We start from the raw sequence: 6,461 nt of genomic DNA, 5'->3' as shown, positions 1-6,461 counted from the left end.
GAAAAAGTTAAAATTCACATAATTCATGTCACTTGATGGTAAAACTGCTGTTTTACACAGTAACAAATGAGGAAAGCTCTAGTCTGTTATATTGTTATGAGAGACAAACAGTAAATTTGAAGTTTTTTACTGAATGTTCGTACTTCTAAATCATCTTTATTTGTCTAAGTGACTGTTTGGGAGCCTTTGTGTGTACATTATATTTCTGGGATTTCCAGTCTGTTGAGTTTTTTTTTATTTTATTTTTTTAACACACTATAGGATGATTTTTTTATGAATCCTGCAGGGCTGCCCTTTGGAGCTGTAGCTGCTGTGCTTGCCAGCTGAGAAACGTGCAACTTGAAATCATGCAGAGCTCAGTGGTAAAAACAAAAAAGACAAAAGCATCTACTTTCAGTCCTGTCAAAACAAAGTCCTGCTACTGTACAGTGTCTGGAAGTTCCAGTTCTGTTTCACCACATGTTGCAATTCTGCAAACAATAGCTGTAATCCATATTAGACGAGGCTGTGAGTTGTCAACAAAACTCCAGATAGTAAAAAGTACAATGGAGATGATCCTAAAGGGTATTTTTTAACAGATACTGAATATTGAGGTGTCGAGCGAAGAAGAGAGGCGGCGTGAGTCATGTAAAAATCTGCAGCAAACTTGTGATGATTTCCAACTTTTTGCTTTGACTGCCAAACATAGTTTATTTAAAGTTTTCTCTCTGCTGTTGGCATATGAGCAGTGACGAGTGATGCATTCGACGGCTGGCTGACTCGCATGAATTTGCATGTTTAGGTCGGAGCAGGAAGTGGGAGAAGAGGTCTTTTTATTGCAGGAGAGGATGGTGTGCAAACACGCTAACTTTTACACGCTGCAGATTATTTGGAATGTCAACTCAACGAGAGCCCCTGGGTATGACTTGTCTCTGCACATTTGTCGACAAATATGGCTGCTGAAATAAAACCAAATAATTTCTTATGAATATAGGTCAGCTCTAATATAGAGGTAAGACATGAGAGTTACAGAAGCTGGAAAAAAGGTGAGTTACACAGCATTTTTATATACCAAAGAGTTCTGACAGTCATTCAGCACTTTTGAAATGTCAGATTTAAAGTGTACAAACCATTTTTTAAAAGTTTCTTCCCAGTCTTTTCGTGTTTTATTGCTTTTTGTGCATGTAAAAGAGCTGTAAGCTGAAAAGAGAGTTATTCTGTTCCGAACATCCCTAAACGAACACAATGAGCAGCTGCCTCGTAATTCACCTTTATTTCCTTGTGAGAGACACTTTGACTACAATTTTATTAGTAGTAGACTTGAATAGTAAACTAGAAAATTATTCAACTTGCCCAAATACATATTAGGTCATATGTAGAAAGTCAAATACACCAGGATATTTGACTACATCGACCACTTTTCTGGCCATTTTGAAATATATTCCTCTTCTCTGTGGAAGATAGGTCATATACACAGATTAAGCATAACATTATGAGCATCTGCCTAATATTGTATGGTCCTCCTTATGTCAGTAAAATGCTCTGAACCATTGGGCATGGACAAGAGGATCTCTCAGGATATCCTGTGAGCTCTGGCACCAGGATGTTGTGATGTCAGTGGATCCTTTTGGTACTCTAGGTTGTGCAGTGGAGCCTCTACAAATCAAATTTGTTCCACTGCATTCTGCTGATGCTTGATCAAAAAGGGGTTTTTGGAAGTTTGGAGGTCAAATCAACATCCTGGGTGATTGTCAAGTTTCCCAAATTGTTCCTGATTACTTCATGTTTTTGTAATGCGGTGGAGTGCAGGAGGGATGCAAAAAGGTGGACACCATTTACCAGATCACAGATGACCTCAAGGTCTTGAGGTCCAGCAGGGAGTTAGCACCCAGCGTGTTAGCACCATGGACCCTGGCACATCCAGCCTCTAAAAACAATAGTTCTATAGGCCATATAGGGTGTAAAAAATAAAACAGAACAGTTAATACACCAAGGCTTTCTACTTGCTATCCTTATAAATTTTGCAGTTAGCCCAGCTATCAATTTGAATTGCATTTTTATTCTTTGTTTACTCCCAAAACTGTTTAGTGCAGTGGCTAAATGGCAAAATGTAAGCAGCATATCAAGTTAATTTAATAAACAATTTTAATTGTAGCCAGATCCATTTGCTTAACAAATGAACAGTTTGAGAAAAAGTATGTTTTTTTTCAACATTAAAGCAAGTAAATATTCTGAAAGACCTCAATAACATCAAAAGCATACTGAAGTTACATGAAAAAACAATGAAATATTACATAAAGGTATATTCAGATTGTGTTTCGCATATGCCAAAAAATACTGCCCACTGTATGGAGATTGGAAAAGGTGTTTAACATCATATGAATCATGACCAAAAATGAGTCTAGTCATACAGATGAGATATGCTGTGAGAATAATTTTCTGGGTCACACATCCAGATTTAGAGTGAGTCAGACACAGTCGATACTATGCACAGACTCATATCACACAGGGAGAGCAGCGGTGATTGAGATGTAGAAAGCAAAAAGATAAAGGAGGAGAGAGAAACAGAAAATCCCTCCCTCTTATCTGAAGTGACTGAGAGGCAAATGGTGAGAAACAGAAAGAAACTGCGAATAAAGCAGGAGGCCAGGAAGGATAGGGAGGGAGAGATCGAAGGAGCCATTCTTCACCGTCTGCGATGGGCCGCTTGTGTTGTCATGCATTTGATAATGAAGCTTTTGAATCTTGATATAAAGTCAACACAAAATCTGCAGCATAGATTGTCAGCATGCACTGTGCGGAAAGAGTTTAGTGACTATAATCAATATTTTTATGACAATTTGTGATCAAACCACAAAGATTCATCTTCTACATCTGCAGTTTCTCTCTGCAAAATCAAAATTATTTTGTTAATTTTACCATTTAGGTTCTTTTTAGTTGCTGCTCTAAACCCTGTTTGTAGTGGAAAAAGCTCTGAAAACCCAGAGCACACCTACATGTTTACCATCTAAACTTGAGGGATCAGCTTGTTTCTACTGTGGAAGACTCCAATCCTTTACTTAAGTAAAGTATTAGCATCAAAATACACTTAAAGTACCAAAAGTAAAAGTACTCATTCTGATAACTTCAGAATAATGCTTATCATTTTAGATTATTAGAATTATTGATAAAGGTGATTATATTACTTGAATACTGAATTTTCTCTTCAGGGTTCAGTGAAGTTAATCGATAATATTACAGTATGATGTATTTGCTGAATACATTTTGTATTTTTAACCAAATCCAAAAAATAACCAGCAGCTACATTCATCCATCCACTTTCTTCTGCTTCATCTGCATCAGGGTGCTCTTTCTCTTTCTCCAGCAACCTTTTCTGGTTCCTTCTGGGGGATCTCAAGGACTTCCCTTGCCAGATAAGATACATAATCCCTCCAGGGGGTAATGGATCTACCCAAGGTCTCCTTCCAGTTGGACATGCCCAGAAAACCTTCAAAGGAAGGCATCCAGGATGCATTCTAACCAAATACCTAAACCACCTCAGATGGTGAAGAAGCAGAAATTGTACTCTGAGCTCCTCAAACTTTCTCTGAAGCGGAGCTCAGACACTGACCCATTTCAGCCGATTGTGTTCACAATCTCATTTTTGGGGTCACAATTCAGAGCTTATGGCCACAGGTGAGAGTTCTAATGTATATATATATGAGCAAAGCCAGAATGTGCCTTCCAGTTCAGCTCCTTCAATCTGGTGTAATGACCACATTACTGCAGATGCTGCCCCAACCCATCTGTCCGTCTCATTCTCTATTTTCTTATCAATTGTTGACATGATCCAGAGGATTCTGTGTAGATTCTCAGTCATGGCAATCAGACCAACTGGACTTCTCTTGCAGGTTCTGAAAGACATTTCATCTTCATCCAAGGAGCTTCTTCAGCTTCTTAAACTGCCTGCCACCCTCTTACCCCCTCTTTCCGTCAGAGAACCATAGCCTCAGACTTAAAGGTGCTGACTGTCTCATCCCAACTGCACACACTCAGATGCAAACCAACCCGGTATGCACTGAAGACCATGGTCTGCTGACGACAACAGAACCACATCATCTGCAAAAAAAACAGAGACGCGACTGAGGTTTCCCAACTGGACATCCTCCTAATGCATCCTAAAATCCTCTCCATGAATGTCAGAAATTTGATTAGAGGAAGTAGAGTCCAGCAGACACCACGAACCAGTACCTCAAAAGTACGATATTTGCCTCTGAGCTGCAGAGGAGTAGGAGTATAAAGTAGCAGAAGATGGGAATATTTAGTATAGTGCAAGCATCTCAAAACTTTACTTTAACATGCTCCACTTAGAAACATAATGCATTTCAGTCATGTTTACAATGAAAGCCCCTCTGTCTATTACTTCAAGTTTGTCCAACTTCCCTGGAAAAATGTAATTCTGCGTCAACTGCAAAATTTTCTGACTGATGAGAAACATTCATAGAGCATCTGTCATGCTGCCTACGAGGGTGTGCTTCATAACGCTAGTTTGTGTTTGCTGCTTGCTGTTATCTGGTCTGTAGCCAAAAAATGTTTTATCCAAGCAAGAGGGTAGATCCTGGATGGTATTTAGATGGGTCAGACATGCAGCAATCCCAAACGAAAAGAGAAAAAAAAGAGGCATCTGTGATATGAATGTGTGCCAGATACTGATAACCTGAGCTGTGCAGCATCACCTGAAGACTTCATGCAAATATCTATAGTGGTAATAGACACACACACACACACTACAGAAGTCTTGTGATGATAGTCTTGTTTCTGCAGATGAATGGGCTGTATGATAGCGGTGGCTCGGTCCCAGAATAGCACACCATACACAGTCAAAGACACCAACAATTTAAACAGAAACCATCCATTCTCCCTCAGGCCATTTATATGGAGATGAGAGGCTTGGTTACAAGGCACACACACACACACACACAAACATGCACGTAGAGCTCATCGTAACATCATCCATTCAGCTGAGCACTCCAAGCTCATCATAAATGATAATGCCAGACTTCCACTCAGAGGTCGCAATACAGACAAGGATGACACAATGAGCTCACACTCACACATGCACACACACACAAAGCAGTGACTCAGCCCTCTTTTGGGTCTTTGTGGACAGTCCTCTGGGCCCTTCAACTGCCAGGCTGCTCTCACACACACACACATGCACGCACACGTGTGTGTGCGTGTGTGTGTGTTGGAAGTTGAAGGTGGACTGGGGCTTTAGTCAAGACACCCTCTGATGTCAACAGTTTCTGACACTTGAAGTGACTCATTCTTTAATTAGCGCCTTTTCATGCTCACTCGGTCCTCTGGGTAATGAAGTGTCCCGTTTGTCTGTTTGGTCTTTATTAAAGACACATGCGTGTCATTTCAGATTTCTGTACATGACACATGGCGGGCGACAATAGAAGATGAAGATGTTAAGTGTCGTATGCGCTTCCTCTCTTTGTTTTACTAGAAAGGCATCAGTCGCTGTGACCGAACGGGCAAATGAAGCTTCTTTAAATAGCTGCAGAGGAGTAAATCTTGTCCTCTCTGAAGTTGAAGAAGTCTACGGAGCAGCGAGGCAGGATGAAAAAAACCAAAGTTCTGGACAGACGATGAAATGTGGTCTGTGGAAGTGTGACAGTTACTAAATGTACCAAATTTACTTTTTTTTTTACTGTCTCACAGTTGTGAGTCCTGCCAAATTAATAATGCGTCCTCACGGGGACACAACCGTGGACTTTTTCTTTACGTTTACACAGATTTATCTAAAAATATAGAAAAATGAAACACAAAAGTCAACATGCTCTTCTAAAAAAATTCTGTTTAAAACATAGTATTCAATCGGATTGGTCTGAGCTGACTCATTTTGATGTTACAGAGTATTTATCAGTGCAATTTTTTAAAGAGTAATTGATTTCAGTTGGGGCTGGAGCTTGGTGGTTAGCACTTCGCCTTGCAGCTAGAAGATTCCCAGTTTGTGTCCTGGTATTCCCAGGGTCTTTCTGTATGGAATTTGCATGTTCTCCCTGTGCATGTGTGAGTTTTCTCTCAGTACACCGGGTTCCTCCCACAGTCCGAAAACATGCTGAGGTTAATTGGGACTTCTAAATTGTTCGTAGGTGTGAATGTGATTGTTTGTCTCTATATGTAGCCCTGCGATAGACTGCCGACCTCCTCTGTTTACATCCTAAGTCAGATGCGACAGGCCTCGTGTCCCCCGCGACCTGAATGAGGATGAAGCAGTGTATAGATGATGAATGGATGGTTTCACTTGGAATTTTATGACCAAAAAACTTGACTATTACAATCATATTAAAACATTAATATCATGAATGTCAATGAAATGAAGATCTATAATATGACTATGAATGTGATGCAACATGAAATGTTTACATAAAAGGATCTAAAATCAGTTTCTTCATTCAGATGCAGATTCCAGATGGGAAATTCCAATAGGTTTA

The sequence above is a fragment of the Acanthochromis polyacanthus genome, chromosome 21 (assembly GCF_021347895.1).
Source record: "Acanthochromis polyacanthus isolate Apoly-LR-REF ecotype Palm Island chromosome 21, KAUST_Apoly_ChrSc, whole genome shotgun sequence".
Classification (NCBI taxonomy): domain Eukaryota; kingdom Metazoa; phylum Chordata; class Actinopteri; family Pomacentridae; genus Acanthochromis; species Acanthochromis polyacanthus.
This window is presented reverse-complemented; position numbering follows the sequence as displayed.